Source organism: Bos javanicus, chromosome 28 (genome assembly GCF_032452875.1).
Source record: "Bos javanicus breed banteng chromosome 28, ARS-OSU_banteng_1.0, whole genome shotgun sequence".
NCBI lineage: Eukaryota > Metazoa > Chordata > Mammalia > Artiodactyla > Bovidae > Bos > Bos javanicus.
The window spans coordinates 41708846-41732568 of record NC_083895.1 but is presented as its reverse complement, the minus strand read 5'-3'; positions in this window follow the sequence as shown (position 1 = coordinate 41732568).

Below are 23723 nucleotides of genomic sequence, written 5' to 3'. Positions count from 1 at the left end.
AGACATCTGTCTGGTTCAAAATTTGGAAAAAAGGACTACAACAAAGCTGTGAATACTGTCACTCTGTTTATTTAACTTATATGCAGAGTACATCATGCCAAATGCCCAGCTGGATGAATCACAAGCTGGAATCAAGATTGCCGGGAGAAATATCAACAACCTCAGATACACAGATGATACCACTTTAATGGCAGAAAGTGAAGAAGAACTAAAGAGCCTCTTGATGAAAGTGAAAGAGAAGAATGAAAAAAGCTGGCTTTAAACTCAACATTCAGAAAAACTAAGATCATGGCATCTGGTTCCATCACTTCATGGCAAATAGAAGGAGAAAAAATGGAAGCAGTGACAGACTTCATTTTCTTGGGCTCCAAATCACTGCAGACAGCAACTGTAGCCATATAATTAAAAGACGCTTGCTGGTTGGAAGAAAAGCTGTGACAAACCTAGACTGCATATTAAAAAGCAGAGACATCACCTTGCTGACAATGGGGTGCATACTCAAAGCTGTGGTCTCTCCAGTCGTCATGTATGGATCTAAGAGTTGGACCATAAAAAGGCTGAATGCCGAAGAATTGATGCTTTCAAATTGTGGTACTGGAGAATACTCTTGAGAGTCCTTTGGACTACAAGGGATCAAACCAACCTATCCTAAAGGAAATCAACCCTGAATATTCATTGGAAGAACTGATGCTGAAACTGAAGCTCCAATAGTTTGACCACCTGATGTGAAGAGTTGACTCACTGGAAAAGACCCTGATGCTAGAAAAGACGGAAGGCAAAAGGAGAAGGAGTTGCAGAGAATGAGATGGTTAGATAGCATCACTGACTCAATGGACATGAATTTGAGCAAACTCTGGGAAATAATGGAAGACAGAGGAGCCTAGCATGCTGCAGTCCATGGGGTCACAAAGAGTTGGACAGGACTTAGCAACAGAACAGCGACAAAAATGTAAACTCACAAATGTAAGCACTTATTAATGTGTTCTTAGACACACCCACATTAGACATATATCTATGCATCTAATACACACATAACAAGCACATATGTCCTTATTATATATGTGATATATATATATACACACATATATATTACATATTTTATATAGTAAGAATTCACCTCTAATACTGAAGCAAGTCAAAATAAATCATAACTGAAAATATCCCTCTGGCCTGGTGATCTTATTGCCGCACATAAGTACTTCCATTGTTTCTTTTGGGAACACCTAGACTGGGGACATATGCTCTGTGATCTTTATTAGCCTGTTGGTGGTGGAGAAGTTCATTAATTCATGTCAGCCATGGAGATGAGACGCTCCCCACCCTGAGAAGAGGAGCCAGTCTGCAGTTGGAGCACCACCAGCCAACCATGAGATGGGCTGTTCTCCTGCAGAAGCCCCGTCTTCAGTGCTAGCTCACGGAAGGCTGGGCTTGAGTAATACAAGGTGTTTTTCTTCCTTCAGTGCCACGCTCATGGCTGAACTGCTGGAGAGCTTCAGTTTGTATTCCTGAGTGAGTGTGTGCAGTGGGAGTGCTGTGTGCAAGGCACCAGCATTGTCTGAATCTATCTGCAGAGTCCTAGAGTCCTTGGGAAGTTGAATTCCAGTTAAGTGGCTCTGAGGCTGGTCACAGGTGGTAATCAATACTACCTATTGCTGCCTGGGCATCTGGAGGTCTCACACTCAAGTCCCCAGCCTGCTTGGGACTTGTGGGTCTGCACTTCTCCCTTTGGGAAGACATCCATACCTAGGGGCCTGGAGATATAGGCAGAGCTCCGTGCAGAAGGACATCAGGCTTCCTCATTATATGGTCTGGCTTCCATTTGTAAATTATGAAAGGCATGAAGAAGGAAGACTTTGATCCATCAAATTTATGGATTCAATAACTGTTGCCATTTCAGACAGCAGGGATCCCTGGGGATTATTTTTCTATGTATGCCTAGGTAGCAGAGAGGGAGAGACAAATGCTAAATATTCTGCTGTATTTATGAAATGTCAAATGTGCTTTCCAGGGTAATTGCATGAATATTGAATAGCCTCGCTGAAATTTACAACCTTGCAACTGAAGGTTTGGGGATGCTCCTTGCCAGCAGCCTGTGTGTAGACAGGACAACAGCCATGGCACGAAAGGCCCACATAGAATGGGGTTCAGCTGCTCTTCCTGCTCAGCTTGCTTTGCCACTGCAGCTGGAGGATGTGGCCTGACTTCATAAATATTGACCATCCCAGAAGCCCATGTTGGGCCCAGCCAATATCCTAAGCATGAAGAGGGGACCGAGTTGGCATTAAACATCCTACGACAATTCTCAAAGAAAAAAGTCATTTTATGACAATCGTCTCTAGATCTGGTGGAATAGCCTACAGCACATCAGTACCCAGAACTATTCTATGGAGAGCTGAATAATTTCTTTGCTGTTTTCTCCAAAATCTGGCCATCTTCTTTGACTGAGAAGAACACTCTAGTTTCTAGTAGGCAAATAGCCTGGATAATAACTGGCTAATAATGAGGCAAAATCTCATAGTTTCCCACTTGTAGACCTAAAGTCCTATTAAAATGTAAGGGTGGAGTGTAGTCCCCTCTTTGGGAGGTCTCTTTCAGTTCAATCAGTATAATATTCTTATGGGCAGTCTCATGTCCTCTTTTTCTTTAACCACTAATAACATTTCTGATGTAGATATGACTGCTCTAATGTCAGAAATGCCTCTCAGAGCTCTAGTTTGCTTCTGTCTTTTCCCAGGCCCTCCAAGATTATTTGAATAGCATCCTCTTTGTTTCCCTACCTCTAGTTCATTCTTCACATTGCCCTCAAAGTGACTTTTTATTTAGGATGCCATACTGTATGTACTTTATAGACACATCATGCGTTAGTTCCCCAAAGTCTGTGCTATAGCTCCTCATTGCCACTCACTGCTTCTTCAGAGCCCATACTCCTCTCATATCTCTATGCCTTTGCATGCTGCCTCCATTGCCCAGAGGCCCTTCGTCCTTTTCTCCACCTACACATTCCTACCTACCTGTTAAAGTCTAGTTCAAATGATAATTGTACACACACACACACACACACACACACACACACATTCTTTTTCAGATTCTTTCCATTATAGGTTACTATAAGATATTGGGCTTCCTTGGTGGCTCAAGTGGTAAAGAATCCACCTGCAATGGGGGAGACCTGGGTTCAATCCCTGGGTTGGGAAGATCCCCTGGAGAAGGAAATGGCAACCCACTCCAGTAATCTTGCTTGGGAAATCCCATGGACAGAGGAGCCTGGCGGGCCACAGTCCATGGGTCTCAAAGAGTTGGACCTGACTGAGCGACTAACACGCTTCATACTTCATAAGGTATTGAGTCTAGTTCCCTGTGCTATAGCAGGCATGTGTAGGGCTTCCCAGGTGGCTCAGGACCCTGTGTGTGTATATATATATATGTATTCTGCTAAGTCGCTTCAGTCGTGTCCGACTCTGTGCGACCCCGTAGACGGCAACCCACCAGGCTCCTGCATCCCTGGGATTCTCCAGGCAAGAACACTGGAGTGGGTTGCCATTTCCTTCTCCAATATATATATATGTATATGTGTATGTATGTATGTATGTTGGGTGGAGCTTTTATATATCTAGTATGTTGGGTTTACCAGGTAGCTGTAGAAGTAAAAAATCTTCCAGCCAATGCAGCAGACACAAGAGATGTGGGTTCAGTCTTTGGGTCAGGAAGATTCCCTGGAGTAAGGAAATGTAGCAACCTGCTCCAGTGTTCTTGCCTGGAAAATTCCATGGACAGAGGAGTCTGGTGGGCTATGTCCATGGGGCCACAAAGAGTCGGACACAGTCAAGTGACTGAGCACCTGCATATATATGTGTGTGTGTATACACACACATACACACACACACGCATATATAGTAGTGTGTATATGTTAATCCCAAACTCCAAATTTATCCCTCCCTACCCTCTTTCCCCTTTGGTAACCATGATCTGTTTTCTATTTCTGTGAGTCTATTTCTGTTTCATAAATAAGTGGATTTGTATCACGTTTTTAGATTCCACATGTGTTATTGTATGATGTTTGTCTTTGACTTACTTCACTTAGTATTATAATCTTAGGTTTATCTGCATTGCTGCAAATGGCATTATTTCATTCTTTTTTATGGATGAGAAGTATCCCTCCCTAACACTTTTTTTCTAGAGCAGTGGATGGTGGACTAAACCTTTATCTTTGTGAATTAGTCATTAACCTCAAGGTTATTGACTGGCCCTTTTTGTGTATTGCTAACAGATTAATAGACTAAAGTCAAGATACTTGTGCTGAGGGTTCTGGTAGATACAAAGTATCCAGATTACACTCCCAGAAAGGTATGGACTATAAGCAACATGCTGAGGCCAAAGAAAAGCCAAGAAATGTCTGCACCCAGCAACTGAGCTTCGTCCTGGGCCCCATGGGGCATGGCTGGGTTTCCAGATGGCAGCCCGGGCTGCTGCACACCCCATGTCTCTAGTGCCTGGTGTGATAAACTTTCTTGACAATAATTAATGAGTGAATGGATATATTGATTAAAGCTTAGGGGCCTATTTACCCTATCCCAGGGCAGTCAATTTTAGGAAAATGCTGTGGTATCCAAGGGTAGTTTAAAAATTTATGGTCTTTTGAAAAAAATCTTTCAGTCTTTGAACTGAAATGGTAGAATCTATAAGCACTCTGCTAGGAATCCACTTTCAGAGACTGAATTTGTCCAGGAAAATCTAGGGGAACAACCGACCGCAGGATACTGTGAAACAGCGCTTCTCAAACTGTAACAAGCACAGGGATTGCCTAGAAATCTCGTGGAGATGCACATGCTGATTCAGTAGGACTAAGAAGAGGTGTGAAATTATGAATTTGTAATAAGCTCTTAGGCAGTGATGATGCTGAAGCGGCTTTGACCGCACTTTGAGAAGCAAAGCTTCAGAGGTGACTTGCTCTACGGCTCTTGGTAGGGCAGGGGTACAGGTAGGGGTGGGTAGGGCTTACCTCCTCTCCTCTAGGATACTTGGTGATGTCTAGGATTTTTTGATTGTCATATAGAGATGGATACTACTGTCATATAGTAGTGGAGGACACGGATGCTGTTAAACATCCTATGAAGCACAGGAAAGTCCTCACATAAAGTATTATCTGGCCCAAAATGCCAGTAGTGAGGTTTAGAAATTCTTCTCTAGGGGAACGAACACGATTTGCTGTCTGGTTTACTTGAGGTCCACCTGTGACCATTCCACTTAATTGCCATAACCATTACAATACTCTCTGAATCTCAGTTTTTGTGAGGACTACCTCACTATAATCAGTAGAATGTCTAGATATGCAGTAAATGTTCAATAAAATTTTATATCAGTTGAAAGAAGGTCGAAGAACTGTCTTTTCTTGTAGACTTCTAGGAAAGTAATGACTGTTATTGAGTACCTGTGAGCTTAGTCGTTCAGTTGTGTCTCTTTGCAACCCCATGGACTGTAGCCTGCCAGGCCCTTCTCTCCATGGGATTCTCCAGGCAAGGATATTTTGAATATTTCAGAGATGCTTCAAATTATACAGGCAAACCTTGGGCATAGACTCTCCTGAATCTGTAACATTCGATTTTGTGAGAAAAAATGATGTTTCAATCCGTATTGTTGGGCACATATTAACAGCAGCTGTTCTCACAGAGTAATAAGTTATGATGGCCAGTTGACTGAGAAAGTTGGGTACTGTGTCTTTGATCATCCCAATGCCAACAGCTTTGTCTCATCTCAGAGGCACCCGACTTTGACTTGCAAAAGCATAGGTACACAGAATCCCACTTGTGATTTCATGGGTTTCCCTTGGTTTGTGCTTGGAACAGGAGTGAAGCTAACCCAGTAGCTGGGGGTGATGGAACAGGAGTAGGCTGAGGCTGACCATTCTTGACATGGGCACATGTGTACTTCAGACAACATTCAAGGCTTAATCTTTCCATGTGCCTCAGAATTCTCAGAAGAACCTATGCTCTTCTGTCATTCCCAGCCTGCAAATCCTCTGCCCATCACATAAACAGATGGACACAAACACACCCAGGTGCTCCCCCACCCCGGCCCTGCCAAACACTGCCCCATCTATACACTGCCCCATACATACACTGCCCCATCTATATCTCAACAGATGAGTCTTTCTGCTGACTGCCTGTACAGAGAAAAACAACCAGATGGCACAGCTGGATAAAAATATTTCTGTTTTAGAGGGTCAATAAAGCTGTTTATCATCCCAGCAGGAATGGGCAGGGAGCTAGCAGGACACTGGGGTGCTCAAGACGAACGTTGAGCATCTGTTTGACGTGTTGGTGGAGCATTCAGGAATCATTTCCAGGTCTTGCTTTTGCCAAATATCTTACATGATAGCCCTCAGACTCAGAGGTTGCCCATTCCTGGTTCCTCCATCGTTTACCATGCTGCTCTCCAGCTTGTCTACCTGACTGTAGAATTTCATTAAGAGTTACTCTAAAAGTTTCTCATATTTGCCTGGATGGAGACAGTTAGATCAGTTCATGTGGTAGAGTGGAAAGATCAGGGATTTGGGGCTGAATATGCTAGGAAAACTACAGACTAGCACACAGTTCTGCTCAAGGCTATAAATTATTATGAGGAAAGGAAACTAAGCATGATCAGCAGAAGGAAGAGGCACAAAACACAAAGTCTGGGGGAGACCAGCCTCAAGCTTATGGAGTCCTTGCCCATTGGAATCAAGCAGGATACATTTTATCCCCCAAGCAACGTGTGTGAAGTGTTGCCAACCAAAGAAGCTCATTAGAAACTTAATAAGAGTTGGTTTTTGTTTTGTTTTGTTTTCTACTGGGGCCTGATCGCATAGGCAGTCTCTGCCTGGATTGTGCCTAAATTCCAGACTCCCAGAAGAATAGCAGCTCTTTAGCACCCACCACAGTGTTCATGCAAACAGCTTAGGCACTGTGAGCCACTCTTACCAGGCTATGTTGGGAACTTTCCTGACATCTAAGTTTCCAAACACTGGTCAAGGTCCCAACTTGCTGATAGATCTTTTCAAGTATCACAGTGGATGTTAACTGTGATGTTAACTATTTCTGCATAGCCATGGGTCCTGTGCTGGTTCTCGCTGTCCTCCCTGAAGCAATTGGCAACTCAGTGGGTGTCCTTACTCCAGAGCTGTAACAAGGTGCCTTGGGGCCCCCATTCCACCCACAGAAGCAGAGACAGCTGGTTCTCAGCCATGCTGACTGGAGCCTTTGAAGATGCAGGTCCTGTGGGAGAGGACCACAATTCCCAGGGATAACAGCTTAGGCCAAAACAAAGACAGTCTCTTCTCAAAACCTTCTCTGTCTGTAAGATTAGGTGTTCCATTTTCTTCTTCTTTGAATTAGGAACACTCAGGGTTTTATTCTTGTAAGTCAAAGGATCTTTTTGAAGGATGACATGTCAGAATTTTTTTTTTTTCTTTTTGGCTTGAAAGCTTGCAGGAGTCTTTTTTTATCTTTGAAATGGAAAGTTTTCCCCTGCTCCCCCTAGGATATGCCTTGGCACATTTTCTTATTACTAACTTTATCTAGCACGTGATGCTTCTTCTCCATTTCTCACCCCAGATCTTTTCCATATTTTCACGACTGTTCTACAAATTTTCTTCTATTAGATCTGTAATTATTGATGTTCTTCCTTGGTAATACTGACCATTTAGGGGCTAGATGGGGCTTGTTGTTCATTTTCTAATTCACTTGGCTATTGACTTGGCCCAATAGTTAGTTAGGAATTTGTTCATTTAATCAATAAAGTTTTCCAAACATCCATACCTACTAGGGACACTTACCAGATGCTGAAGATTCAAAGATAACTATTTTAGCATGGGCTGCCATAACAAATTACCATTCATTGAGTGACCTAACCAACAAATATTATTTTTCATGGTTCTGGAGGCTAGAACATCCATGATTAAGGGATCAGAAGTTCCTGTGCTTGGTGAGGACCCACTTTCTGGGGTGCAGATGGTCCTCTTCTCTTTGTAACCCCACAGAGTGGAGAGCAGAGCTAGCTAAGCTCTCTGGTCCCTTATACTGACACAAATCTCCTTCATGAGGGCTCCTCTCTCAAGATCTAGTTAGCTCCCAAGGGTCATACTTCCCAAGACCATTGCATTTGAATTAGAGTTTCCACATAGGAGTTTTGGTGGGACACAAACACTTCAATAACTAAGGTTATTGCTGGTGCTTAGGAAACACATGTGCACACATTCCTGGAATAATAGGGCTTTAACGAGGCCTGCCTACTGTACCAGGGAACCCAAAAGGATCTTCAGAATGATGAGTGGCTTATCTATGAACTATTTTTTCTTAAGTTTACTTTTTATGGCAGCATTTGCCTCTCTGCAAAGCTACATTCTACTTATTTCAATTTTATTTTTATTTGGCTGGTTGTGGTGCACGTGCATTCACATTTTGTTGACAAGTGCCAGGATTGTGTACTTTGTGTGGTGTATTGATCCTCATTCCTCCCTAGTGATCTTAAGGAGCCCCTTGAAAGCTCATTCCCAACCTGTTTGGGTCTAGTCCTAGAAGAGAAGTCAGCAGAGAGGATGCATTTTTCTCTTTCTCCTGCACCTTGGGGCTGATGATACCCTCACCTTGACACTGAGGCAGAAAGTAAAACAGGTGGAAGCCTGAGTGCTCTCACTCACCTGTCTAGAGTGGCCGGAAGTGAGCACAGAGTACTTTCTGGGACTGGGGCTGCAGAGATGGTTCTAGAAGTCTCAAGGAGAATGCTTCAAGATGTTATCACAGTCTGGCTGCACTCGGGAGCTCTACCCAGATTGCAGACAGATGAAGGGTGGGAGCTGCTCCTGACACCTGCCCTGGGGGCTCAGGTGCTTTAAGATGGTCTCCTAGACTTGGTGGCAGCACAGACCAGGTGTGGGAGCAGGTCTCCACAACAAAGATGAGGTGTGGTTGAACAGAGACGGCCCTCCAGTGCTGTGGGAGCATCGTGGCAGAGAGACGAAATACGATGTGCCTTCTATTCCTGGGAGCCCTTGTTATTCCCTATAATTGCTGCCACTACTGCTGTTGCTGTTGGAAACTCCTTGAATTGTATGATTTAATAGTAATAATGATGAGCATTAGGGGGAAATAGATTCCTTGTTATTCATCTTATTCTGCCATCTCTTCGGAATTCTTTTACCAGTTTATCTTCAAAAAGAGGTAATTGAAAATTAATTTTTGTCATAAAAATAAAAATCCTCTTAAGATAATTGGAGCCTCCAGAGAGGGTCTTCTTAGTCAAAAAAAAAAGCAGTCCTTCCCTGTTACTGCTTTCCAGTGCTTTGAGGGAGGGGGTACTATTGCAGGAGATCTAGGTTGAGAAAGAGGTGAACTGCTATCTGTTGAATACTTAAGTGAGTATTAGGTGCTGGGATCAAGTCTCTACCTGTGTTATTTTATTTGGTCCATAAAACAACTGACAAGTCAGATATAGTGTCCCCATCTGATAGATGATGGAACTGAAGTAGAGGTGAGGTTGAGAGATCTGTACTTGAATGAGATTTAGGAGTCTCATTGGCTTCTAATCCAGTATTGCTGGAAACATGTTGTTCAGTTGTTAAGTCATAACTGACTCTTTGCTAACTCATGACTGTAGCATGTCAGGCTCCTCTGTCCTCCACTATCTCCCGGAGTTTACATAAATTCATGTCCATTGCGTTGGTAATGCTGTCTAACCATCTCATCCTCTACTACCCACTTCTCCTTTTGCCTTCAATCTTTCCCAGCATCAGGGTCTTTTCCAGTGAATTGGCTCTTCACATCAGGTGGCTAAAGTATTGGAGCTTCAGCTTTAGCGACTGTCCTTCCAATGAATATTCAGGCTTCGTTTCCTTTAGGATTGACTGGTTTGATCTCCTTGTTGTCCAAGGAACTCTCAAGAGTCTGCTCCAGCACCATAATTCAAAAGCATACATTCTTCGGCACTTAGCCTTCTTTATGGTCCTGAAAAAACACCTGTCTCTCAAAGGTGATACTTCTCAGCTGTATCGTTGTTGTTTAGTCACTAAGTGATGTCCAGCTCCTTTATGACCTCCATAGACTGTAGCCTGCCAGGCTCCTCTGTCCATGGGATTTCCCAGGCAAGAATACTGGAGTGGGTTGCCACTTCCTTCTTCAGGGAATCTTCCCAACTCAGGGATCGATCCCACATCTCTTGCATTGGCAGGTGGATTCTTTACCATTGAACCACCTGGAAAGCTCTCTTACCTATATAGATGGCGCAGTATGCTTCCCAGAGCTCCTCTCCATCTGTTTTGCCTGGTTTTGTGTCAGGGTCCTTTATCATTAGGTCTCGATGAGTCATTTAGGGGCAGGAGGGTAAGAATCTTTATACCTCCCACCCTCCCAAGTCAAAAATATTTCATTCCATCCTCATCCTGGAACTGGACTGAAAGGCAGGCTGGCTTTAGGATGTTCCTCTATCGTTAAGGCTTGCTGTGAGTTGTCATTATTCCCTAACTTCCATTCTTATTTTTACTTGACACTGTCTTTTACTGCATCACTTTCAGATGCTAGTCCATTTTTCTTCCTAAAAGATCTTTAAGTCAGGCATTTCACTACATGTACAGATGATGGTGGCTGGTCTATGTAGCCCAGCCCTAGAGGGGACCAGCTCTGGAAGCAGGAGAGTCAACATGTGCTATGCATCTTGAATTACACAGATGCCAAGTAGGGAACTATGTACTTGTTTCAAAGGTGACTGAAGTATTTGGGGCCATATACTTTATGACCCCAAAGGAAAAAGATTAAAAAAAAAGAAAGTTGAGGAAAGAGATTCAAAGCCAGGCTCTGTAGTGCTTGTAAGTGGTAAGCCCTACTGTTGTTGGAGGCAGAAGGGAGTCTCCAGCAGGGGGAGCTCTGACTCCCCTGGGGTGAGACATTTGCGGCTCCGTCAAAGGCTGCTGCTTTTCCCAACACTTGTACCCCAACATGGGAAAGCTTACTGTACACACGGTGGTGAGATGTTAATTTAAGACACTGTTCAGTTATTCGGGTAGAGGAAAGATCTTTCCGAGGGCCAGCTCTCCATTGCACTTAGAGTCTTTCATCCATGGGCTTGTCGGGTGGATGCTCCCAGCCAGTGTGCCCTGTGGATGAGATGATTATTTTTCCCAAATGGTCAGATCATAGAAGGACATCCATGATATGCCAAAGCAAAACCCATATTTCCAGTTTTCTTGCTTAGTCGCCATTTTGTTTTCTTTTTCTCTTTTTATCTACTAATGTATTTATTCATTTTTCCACTTGATGGGGAGTGAGGAAAGATGAGATGGTACTAGACAAAAAAGTGTCTTCAGAGGGCTAGTGAAACCTCAGTTATATGGTTTGACTTATTCAATCAACCAACAGTTCATAAACAGGGACCACCTGTTTGCACAAAATGTTGTAATAATAACATTAGTCCTTCACCTTTTTCATTTTTTTTAATGTTACAAATTTATTTTAGCCCCTTATGTCAGCAGTAGGCAGCCTCCTGCTTTGCAAGGTGTTTATGATTACATTGACACTAATATATGGGTCCCAAATTAAGAACCATAGGCTAGATAAACTCCAGTAACTATTCCAGTTCTTAATCCTTTTGAAATTTAATTATGCAGATATAAATAATGAGATTGCTAAGTAGGGAGTTTTAAAAAGCGTTCCTCTCCCTCCTCGCAATCATGTTGTTTACTTGTTCCGTTGTGTCCAACTCTTTTGTGACCCCACGGTCTGTAGCCCACCAGGCTCTTCTGTCCATGGGATTTCCCAGGCAAGAATACTGGAGTGGGTTGTCATTTCCTTCTGCAGGGGATCTTCCCCATCCAGGGATCAAACCTGTGTCTCCTGCCTTGGCAGGTGGATTCTTTACCATTGAGCCACCAGAGAAGGCCCCTTGCAATCATATTCAATTCTAAAAACCCAACCTCTTCTGTCTGACTCTAAAAGTGGCCAGCGCCAGTACACGAAATTCAAAATGTGGATGTAATAACAGTCAGAAACTGGCGAAGGTCTTCATCGGGAAAGACCTCAGGGAAGCAAGACTCAGACCTGTGAAACTGGTGTGTGCACGGGTATGGGGGATGCCCAGTGCTGAGAGTGCTTTTCTCAGCAACCAGCTCCTTCCATTTGGGGCCAAGAGCCTCCTTAGGTGTGTAGGTGTCAAAGGCAATGAAACCCTAGTCAAGGAGCTACTGCCTTTTTCAAGTTGAGGCCATAGGCTCAGCCTGCTGCCATATCAGACCTAATTCAGACCATCCATCTGGAGGAGAACAAGTTGCATATGTTTCATTCCCAGCCCAATATGCCCTGACGGGACCCTCTTTTCCTCTTTCACTTAAGCTTATTGAGATGTGCCTTCCAATTATTTGGGAAAGTGCCAGAGGCCTATGGAGGCACATCAGGGCAGTGGGGCTCAACACCCATGGCCTCTTCATCGAGGAGCCTGCATATATGTTCAAGTCAAGGAACAAGTCTGAGGAAAAATGAACAGAAGAAAAACTCTCCCTTTCAAACCAACTGATTCTTCAGCAGCAACAGGAAAATTGAAGCTGAAATGTTGACAGAACCCCAGCTCATGAAAAGCTCTGGGGAAGATAGGAGACCCTGATAATGAGAAGAGGGCTTTGTTTTTTTTTTAAACCATTGCAAGCCTGAGGTTTTTTGTTTGTTTGTTTGTTTGTTTTAAAAAAAGAAAAAAACACCCCTAGAATGACAATTTCCAAAACTGGAGGGGGAGTTAGAAATGATGGAGGTTTTGTAAAGATGGAATCTCTTGCTGAGACAAACTGTCAAATTTTTCATTATATCCATTTCAAGGCAGGCATTTATTACCTTTCCAGTGACTATATATCTCCTGTAATGTTCTTACTGTGGTTTGCCTCTTAATTACCCGTAGAATTTGCATTTAAACCGAGTTAAAGTGTGCTATCTACTCTTCAGCTTCATGCAGTTGTTTCCATGGTAACTGAAGGGGTCTCCTGGTGGCTGGCCGGCCTGGAATATCTGCTTCAGCTGGCCTGCAAGCATCTCCCCCTCATGGTTGATCCATCTCCTTCCCTTCACAGATGTGAGTGAATGAAGGCATCAAAGGATTCGCTGACCCCTGTCGGATTTCTTTAGAAACTACTGTCAGCAGCAAGATTTCCCTTTATTGGTGAGCCCTTCATGATTGGTGGCTCAGATGGTAAAGAATCCGCATGCAATGTGGGAGACCAGGGTTCAGTCCCTGGGTCTGGAAGATGCTCTGGAGAAGGGAATGGCTCCCCACTCCAGTGTTCTTGCTTGGTGAATTCCATGGACTGAGGAGCTTGGTAGGCTACAGTCCTTGGGGTTGAAAACAGCTGGACAGGACTGAGCGACTAATACTTTCAGGATTGGAATCTGAAGCTGATTTCTCCCTGTGTAGTCCAACTCAGATTGCTCCCTTCAGCTTTAGATACATGAATTGACTGGGTCTGTTGTCCAGTCCCCCCTCTTGACCCAGAGACCTTAGCACAGGTCCCAAACTCTGGCTCCTGCTTGCTTGGAGAGCATGAGTGGAGCTTCTTCTTGATGGGGAAGTGGCGTGACTCTACATAAGCATCATTATTAAAGACAGTTGTAGCAGGAAGTCATAACAACAGGATGCAAAGTGCACTGAGCTAGTAATCAGGAGCTCCTGGAGTCCAGGCCTTGGACAAAGCTGGTTTACCCCTCCAAACCTAAACAGAAATGAAGGGAAGGTGAAATTGTACTGAATGATTTTCCTTGATCCCACTGGCACTGAAAGCACATGTCTCTAAGGTTATTTTTTTTTTTCCTTCTAAGAGAAATGGATTAAAAACAAAGGCACAGTAAAACAATTTTTTGGAAAAAAAAATCTTGTGGTATGGCCCTTCATGGACCATAAGGAAAGAAACCCAGACCTCTGACCCACCTCATGCTGTGGCCTCAGACTTATGAAGCAAGGGGACAAGAAGGGAACTGCATGGCAATCTATGCAACTCTTGCCCTCAGCTCTCTGAAAAAGCTTAGCAGAGTTGATGCTCACACCCCCAAGGACCAGAGCCCAGCCATTAATATCCCCCTTAATCCTCTCTGTTGACTGGTACCAGGGTTGGGCTGGGGAAGGAACATACTTAAGTCTGTCGTGTGATTTCTTATGTATCAGTTATTGTTGTTCAGTCACTAAGTTGTGTTCCACTCTTTATGACCCTGTGGACTGCAGCATGCCAGGCTTCTCTGTCAGTTCTTTGCACACATGGCCAAAGTATTGGAGCTTCAGATTAAGCATCCATCCTTCCAATGAATATTCAGGGTTGATTTCCTTTAGAATTGACTGGTTTGATCTCCTTGCTGTCCAAGGGACTCTCAAGAGTCTTCTCCAACACAATTCGAAAGCACCAGTTCTTCAGCAAGCAGCCTTCTTTATGGTCCAACTCTCACATCTGTACATGACTATTGGAAAAACCGTAGCTTTGACTATATGGACATTTGTCAGCAAAGTGATGTCTCTGCTTTTTAATACTCTGTCTAGCTTTTCTTCCAAGGAACAAGTGTCTTTTAATTACATGTCTGCAGTCACCATCCATAGTGATTTTGAAGCCCAAGAAAAGAAAATCTGCCACTGTTTCCATTTTTTCCCATCTATTTGCCATGAAGTGATGGGACGGGATGCCATGGTCCAGTTTTTTGAATGTTGAGGGTTTTTTTCTAATTGAAGGATGATTGCTTTACAGTATTGTGTTGGTTTCTTCCAAACATCAGCATGAATTAGCAATAGGTACATACATGTCCCCTCCTATTGAACCTCCCTTCCACCTCCCTTCACACCCCACCCTTCTAGGTTATGACAGAGCCGCAGGTTGGGTCCCCCATACAGCAAATGCCCATTGCCTATCGATTTTATATATGGTAATGTATGTTTCCATGTTTTCTCTGAATATATCCCACTCGTTCCTTCCTCACCCCTGCCCAGTGTCCATAAGTCTGTTCGCTCTCTGTCTCTCCACTGCTGCCCTGTAAATAGGGTCATCAGTGCCATCTTTCTAGATACTATATATATGTGCGTTAGTATACGATATTTGTTTTTCTCCTTCTGACTTACTTCACTCTATATAATAGGCTCTAGGTTCATTATCTCATTAGATCTGACTCAAATGTGTTCTTTTCTATGGCTGAGTAATATACCATTGTATATATGTACCACAGCTTCTTTATCCATTCATCTGTTGATGGGCATCTAGGCTGCTTCCATATCCTAGCTGTTGTAAATTGTGCGGCAGTGAACACTGGGATTGTGCGTGCATCTGTGCCCAGTCACTTCAGTTGTGTCTGACTCTTTGCAACCCTATGGACTGCAGCCCTCCAGGCATCTTTGTCTATGGGGTTTTCCATGCAAGAATGCTGGAGTGGGTTGAACATTGGGGTACATGTGTCTTTTTCAATTGTGGTTTCCTCAGAGTACATGCCTAGTAGTGGGATTGCTGGGTCATATGGTGGTTTTATTTCTAATCTTTTAAGGAATCTCCATACTGTCTTCCATACTGACTGTATCAATGTATATTCCCACCAACAGTGCAAGATGCTTCCCTTTCCTCCACACCTTCTTCAGCATTTATTGTTTGTAGATTCTTGATGATGGCCATTCTGACCAGTGTGAGGTGATATTTCATTGTGGTTTTTATTTCTACTAAGAGAAACCAAATAGTCTAGTCATTTCTCTAATAATGAGTGTTGTTGAGCATCTTTTCATGTGTTTATTAGCCATCTGTATGTCTTCTTTGGAGAAACATCTGTTTAGGTCTTTTGCCCACTTTTTGATTGGATTGTTTGTTTTTCTGCTATTAAGTTGGAAATTAATCTTTTGTCAATTGATGCATTTGCTGTTATTTTCTTCTATTAAGGTTGTCTTTTCATCTTATTTATAGTTTCCTGAATGATGAGTTTTAGGTCAGTTTTTTCAGTCTCCTCTCCCACCTTCATCACAAAACTCTAGTTCTTCTTCACTTTCTGCCATGAGGGTGGTACGAGGAAGGTGAACTCTTAACTTAGGTCACTGTCCATGCCACACCTCTGTTTCTGCAGTTACCCTATTGATTCACACCTGAGGGGAAGGGCGTGCCGATCTAAGCAGTCTGATCCTAAGCCCACTAGGATATTAGGATCTAGGACTGGCTGTGTTTACTAGCAAGCAAGGTCACTTTTTCCCAGGGATCAAAGGTGGAGCAGAGCGGAAGTCTGCCCTGGCTATCCAGAGCAAGGGAGAATGGTATCTTCAGGGAATTTGAAAACAATACTAAAGTCGACTAGAGGTTGATCTGTTTTTTATTATCACTATGTTCCCAGATATATTAAGTGTTTTCAGAAGATATTAAGAAGAGGTGGCAAGAATACACAGAAGAACTATACGAAAAAAATCTTCATGACCCAGATAACCACAATGGTGTGATCACTCACCTAGAGCCAGACATCCTGGAATGCGAAGTCAAGTGGACCTTAGGAAGCATCTCTATGAACAAAGCTAGTGGAGGTGATGGAATTCCAGTTGAGCTATTTCAAATCCTAAAAGATGATGCTGTGAAAGTGCTGCACTCAATATGCCAGAAAATTTGGAAAACTCAGCAGTGGCCACAGGATTGGGAAAAGGTCAGTTTTCATTCCAACCCCCAAGAAAGGCAATGCCAAAGAATGCTCAAACAACCACACAATTGCACTCATCTCACATGCTAGTAAAGTAATGCTCAATAGTACATGAACTGTGAACTTCCAGATGTTCAAGCTGGATTTAGAAAAGGCAGAGGAAGCAGAGATCAAATTGCAAATATCCGTTGGATTATTGAAAAAGCAAGAGTTCCAGAAAAACATCTATTTCTGCTTTATTGAGTATGCCAAATCCTTTGACTGTGTGGATCACAACAAACTGTGGAAAATTCTTAAAGAGATGGGAATACCAGACCACCTGACCTGCCTCTTGAGAAATCTGTGTGCGTATCAGGAAGCAACGGTTAGAACTGGACATGGAACAAAAGACTTGTTCCAAATAAGGAAAGGAGTACCTCAAGGCTGTATATTGTCACCCTGCTTATTTAACTTATATGCAGAGTACATCATGAGAAACGCTGGGCTGGATGAAGCACAAGCTGGAATCAAGATTGCTGGGAGAAATATCAATAACTTTAGATACGCAGATGACAGCACTCTTATGGCAGAAAGTGAAGCAGAACTAAAGATCTGCTTGAGGAAAGTGAAAGTGGAGAGTGAAAATGTTGGCTTAAATCTCAACATTCAGAAAACTAAGATCATGGCATCTGGTCCCATCACTTCATGGCAAATAGATGGGGAAACAGTGGAAACAGTGACAGACTTTATTTTTGGGGGCTCCAAAATCACTGCAGATGGTGACTGCAGCCATGAAATTAAACAATGCTTACTCCTTGGAAGGAAAGTTATGACCAACCTGGACAGCATATTAAAAAGCAGAGACATTACTTTGCCAACAAAAGTCTGTCTATTTTCCCAGTAGTCATGTACGGATGTGAGAGTTGGACTATAAAGAAAGCTGAGCACTGAAGAATTGATGCTTTTGAACAGTGTTGTTGGAGAAGACTCTTGAGAGTCCCTTGCGCTGAAGGAGATCCAACCAGTCCAGCCTAAAAAAATCAGTCCTGAATATTTATTGGAAGGACTCATGTTGAAGCTGAAACTCCAATACTTTGGCCACCTGATGTGAAGAACTGACTCATTTGAAAAGACCCTGATGCTGGGAAAGGTTGAAGGCAGGATGAGAAGTGGATGACATAGGATGAGATGGTTGGATGGCATCACTAACTCAATGGACATGAATTTGAGTAAACTCTGGGAGTTGGTGATGGACAGGGAGGCCTGGTGTGCTGCAGTGCATTGGGTCGCAAAGAGTTGGACATGGCTGGGCGACTGAACTAAACTGAATATTCCCAAACTCAACAGCAGTGACAAAATCTTTCTTCCCAGGGGGTAACTGCTTCCACCACCACACCCTTTATGCACACCTGAGGTAGGACACAGTAGGGTAGATGCCAGGGTGGGTGGGATAGAATTTCCAGAGCTTAGCATTTACTGCAGCTGAAACCCGCCTCTCCTCCTCACTGCTGGCCCCTCCCGGGCTTGCCCACAGATGTTCTGAAGGAGCAAGCCCAGCAAAGAGATTGCCACTGATCTATCGCTGCAAACTGTCTGCACTCCCTTTGGGCTGTTTGCCTCTCCCAAGCAATTCCAAGCCAAAAAGAGCTCAGCAGTGGGATCCCCTGGGCAGCCTAATGACCCAGACTGTAAACGTGGTTATTACTTCTGCAGCACTGGAAAGGGAGAAAGAGAATGTGAATGAGAAGAGAGGGACTCTGAATTGGGTACAGGGGATGTTGAGTCAGGGAGACAGAGCAGGTGGGTGAGTGTGAATGCAGATGGCTATGCCCCTGGGAGTGAGAGAGAGGCTGTGAGCACACCCTGTCATCCAAATCTCACCTTCTAGATTCCCTGTTGCCTTACCTTTCTATCTTTTGCTGTTCTCGGCAGCCAGTCCTCACTTGGATTAGGGTTTGTATAGATGACTCCTGACTCTATTCAGTTTTAGAGAAGTTTCAACTTGCATAGCAGAGAAAGCAGGGGATGTGTTGATGGCTGCAGACAAAGTATCTCTGGCCCTTTCAAACTTGGAGTGCTTTGCTGGGCTTTTTCTGTCCTCTGCAGACCTTTATTTTTTATGAAGTGTCCTCAGTATGAAGCTGTCACCCCATGAGAGTGAATCCTTTCTTCAATGTATGCACAAGGACATGAGGACAGCATCCTCAAACAGACCCAGAAACTGTGTCTGCATCCTGAGCTCTTTTGGCAGAGGGCAGGGAAACTTGCAAGATCCCATAGTCCATCTTTGGGCAGGTTGAGGAGTTGGGTCCTGGGCTGGGAGGGGAGATACAGGGACAGGCATCTAGAGTGAGGCCTTAAGAGGCTTGCTCTGGGGCCTCCCTGCTCCTTTATCTGACATTGGGATGTCATTGTCCTGAGCTTCTCTGCAAAGACCTTCAGAAACATTTGCTGGGCCTCTTTGATCTCCAGGCCAGAATGTGTTTACTGAAACACCCACCATGTCACTCATGTCATGGCTTCTGTCCGGGGTGGGATCTGAGAGAAATACCTGGGTGTTTCTTTGATTGTGAAGAAAGCCATTTTCTCTGCAACATCTGTCTGTGCCTCTAAGGCTGTGGACATGACACATCTCTGTAGAAAATTCTCTTTTTGCTTCTGTGGCCTCCTGTGGATCTGTCAAGTGGCTGCCTGTGGTTCTGGTGTCCCTGCATGTGCCATGGAAGAGCCTTCTGAGTCACTATGGTCCTTAAACTGCTATCTCCTGCGAAAGGTCTTCCTTGCTACTGTGACCGTGATGGACTTCTGCTCTGGAGCACCTGCGTGCGTCAGTGATCTTTTAGGATTTATCAGGGAGCCATGGTACCCTGCAGCAGTTTAGGAGCATTGCCTGGCAACGGAGCTATCAGTTCACTCTGGAATGACCCTGGGCAAACCTTGCAGGAAGTAGATGCTCAGCCACACTGGTCACCTGGGTGCCCTGGTCCATCCTCTCTGCAGCCTTGCCTGCAGAGAATTTAGTGACAATACCAAAACTTTTAAAATATTAATCTGGCTTTGTATTAGTTTGCTAGAGCTGCCATAACAAATACCATGGATTGGGTGGCTTAAACAACAAAGTTATTTTCTCATAGTGCTAGAGGCTGGAAGTCAAGGACCAAGATGTTGCCTGGGTTGGTTGGTCTGAGACCTCAGCCCTTGGTTTGTAGATGGAATCTTCTTGCTGTGTCCTCATGAGGGCTTTCCTATATGTGCACGCATCCCTGGGGGCTCCTTTGTGCATCCAAATCTCCTTTTCTTATGAGACTGAATTAGGGCCACCTCTAGATTTTTCATTTTAACATAATTACATCTTTAAAGCTCGTATCTCTAAAGATAGCTGCATTCCAAACTACTGTGGCTTAGGATGTCAATATATGAATTTTGAGGGGATGCAACTCAGCCCATAACAATAATATTCTCATGTTCCAGCAATTCTAGACAACTTCAGTAATAACATTTTCTTCCACCACAAAGTATTTTTGTGATCTAAGTACTAAGCCATTGCTCTAGTTGTTGCTGAATTCTTATTTTTGTTTGTTTCGTTTGTTTGGTGACTAAGTCGTGTACAGTTCTATAGCCTGCCAGGTTCCTCTATCCATGGGATTTCCCAGGCAAGAATATTGGAGAAGGTTACCATTTCCTTCTCCAGTGGATCTTCCTGACCCAGAGATCAAACCCTTTGTCTCCTGCATTGGCAGGCAGATTCTTTACCACTGAGCCACCAGGGAAGCCCTGAATTTTTATTACTTCTACATTAATAAATTTAACATTTAACATTGAAATTAATTTATACAAACGTGTTATACCCTGGCACAGGATGACTCAAATACATGTATTCATTTCAAGAATAAATTCTTAAAAATTTGGACTCATTCAAGCTCATATGTAGTAGAATTCATGTCTGTAACCCCTGCATTTACTCCATACATCTTTATTTAAATGATTGATTAGAAATGAAAGGTAATGTTAAACACAGACAGAATTCAATTTACTTCAGCTGGAGTTTGTGTTTAAATTTTCAAACAGTGAAACAAATGATTGTTTTGTTCTTATCTCCAGAAATTCATACTTAATTGACATTCAATACAAAATTTTCACTAAAAAATACCTTTTAAATATTTTTTAAAAATTTCTGGTCATTATTATTATTATTATTATTATTATTATTATTATGTGATTAATACTGAAAATAACTTGGTCATAAAGAGGATGAGGATACTTAAAAAATATTTGTGCATGATGATCTTTAACTCCAGGAATGCAGTTAATGGGTGGGACTTCAGGGAGAAGGATGAGGGGACAGCCCAGAGTGTGTACAGGTTAACATGCAGGCATCCAATAACCAGGGTCTAATAACCAGGGTCTAGGCAGGACACTACCCTAGAAAAGGAAATGGCATCCCACTCCTGTATTCTTTCCTGGAAAATTCCATGGGCAGAGGAGCCTGGTGGGTTATAGTCCCTGGGCTCACAAAGAGTCAGAGATGACTGAGCGACTGAGAACTGAGCAGAGGCAGGACACTGAGGATTCCATTCGTGGGCAGCGCTCTTTCCACATGTGTGCACATACGTACACGGGGTGGATGGTATCTCAGCTCTGGGACCAAGACCGAGGTCCACTTCTGTGAGGTCAAGCATACGCCCTTGCAGGGCCTGCAAAGGGCTCCATTCTGCACAGGATATTGGTGGTGAAGCAGACGCACTCTCACACCAGGGAGGCAGAGCACAAGGTCCCATATGGACACTCAGGGCCAGACTCTGGGTTCAAGTACTCTAGGGACTGTCAACTCTCTTTTACTCCTTACTGTTAGCAAATACTCTCTAGCTTTCTGCTGCCAGCTGCCAAGTCTTCTGCCAAGCATGGGCTACACAAACTATGGGGACAGGTCTTTGCCCATGAGGAACTCAGTGTGCTGGAAGAGTCAAAAATGTAAACAGATACAGTTCACAGGTGCCAAATTTCCCCCTTCTGACCAAGAGAGAGGTGGGAAGAATGTACTGGTTTTGATAGCGTCTGTCCCCCAGGGTGTAATTCCAAACTCTGGTGAGTGAATACCACTGAGTGTCTAGCTGGGAGCCATATACGCCAAGTCTAAACAATTTTCCCAAATCTGAGGGGCTGCAGTTGATAATGGGAATGGGCTTCTCCAGATACCAGGAAGAAGGTGGAGAGTTAGGAAGTGGAACTCCAGAGAGATGACAGAGGAGCCATGCATTGCAGACAATCTTGTGCAATGTCAGGAGGACACCATATATCTTTATTAGTTGGTGGCTGATTTGTCTGTAAAAGTGCTTGTGTTTCTGGGAGAAAGCCCACTGCCCCACTAGTCCAGGACAAAGTGAGTTAGGCATATAAGAAGGATAGCAAGGACACCCAAGAGAGCACCCAGGAAGCTTCCAAGGGCAATGGTTCTTGAGGTGAACCCTCAGAATGAAAAGAATTTTAATTTGGTCAAGAACAGAGAGAAGTTATGCATATTACAAGAAGAAGCAAGCATTCAAAAAAGGAACATGGTCACATGTGGTAGCCTAGCAGAGAACTTCAAACATTCCTAGTATAATTAACGTGGGGGCAAAGGCCCATGGATGACATTGGAAATGTGAAGCTGGGGCTTAACCTAGCCCTTAGGGCATCTTCTCTGCTTCCTGCTGAAAGAGGAGTCAGGCTGTCAGCACTGAGTCTCCGTGTTCTAGGTCAGCCCTCGGGAAGGGCAACTCAGTGCCCTGCCATCTGACTGCCCCAGGAATTGGGACAGAACAACTGCTGCAGGTGGAGAGCCAAGGAGCTCAGTGGGAGCAAGCCGAGCAGGACCGGCAGGCTTCTGTAATCACCCAGGGAGGGCGTATCCAGCTTGTTAAAATGCAGGTTGAATTAAGCGTGAGGCTTTCTCTCCTTTCTCTCCTCTGATCCTGGGCTAACTTTCTTCAATTACTGTGAGAGATTAAAAAAAAAAAAAAAAAAAGCCCAAAAGAGAGAGAGGCAGGAGGAGGCCAGCACCTCTTCACCTTTGTAAGGAGGAAATGTGGGGGGAAGTGGATTCACTCCTGAGCAAATTAAAATCAACAAATCGGCCAAACTCAAGGATGTGCTCATTATGTCTGCTTGAGACAAGAATTCTCAGGAACCAGAGAGTTTACCAAGGACCTCCAGAGATCGACGAGGTCACCCTTGCCTCCAGAAAACTTCCACTTAAATCGGACGCCTTTAAAAATGTATATCATTTTTTCTTATTATTCAAAAAATATTTGCATTGTGAATATTTTGGGAAATAGAGAAAAAATTACATACTCACACCTTAGGATTTTGGGTTAACTCCTTTGAATCTTTTTACACACACACTCACAAATACACAGAACACCTTCCCCTTCCACACATCCATTCATACTCTTTAGTACTTCTTGTTTAACAATTATAATGGGATGGTACTATTTAGAAATCTGATTATTAGCATTAATTAATAATTCATTCATAAAACATGTATTAACACCCCCTTCATGCAGGCTCCCTCTTAGGCCTAGAGATGCAGTGGCATCAACAGCTTTCATGCCCTTTTGGAGCTGATGGTGAGAAGAAGGATACAGCATCTCATAAACCCAAAATTAGGTCTCACAATCTAGTATTCTGATGGGAACAAGTGCTGGCACAGAGCCTAGTGGGACTGGAGCGGGGCTTCTGGAGCCTGGTGATTGACACCTGAGAGTTAGGACAGCTGGGAGAAGGGCGATCCAAGGGGAGAAACACACGCTCAAGTTGGAGGAGGAAGCCGGGGGCTTGCGAGCCGTGGGAGGCTTTTAATTTAAATAAAGCTGAAGGCCACAAATAGATTGAAAACAAGAGAGTTTATTATATAATTGCCTATGTTGTTTTAAGCCATTGTTCCAACTGCTGTGTGGAGAACATAGTGGGCACATCAGAAGCAGAGAGACGATAAGTAGGAGACGACTAGCTTCCCTGTTGGCTCAGCAGGTAAAGAATCTGCCTGTGATACAGGAGACACAGCAAATGCGGGTTCGATCCCTGGGTCGGGAAGATCCCCTGGAGAAGGGAATGGCAACCTGTTCCAGTATT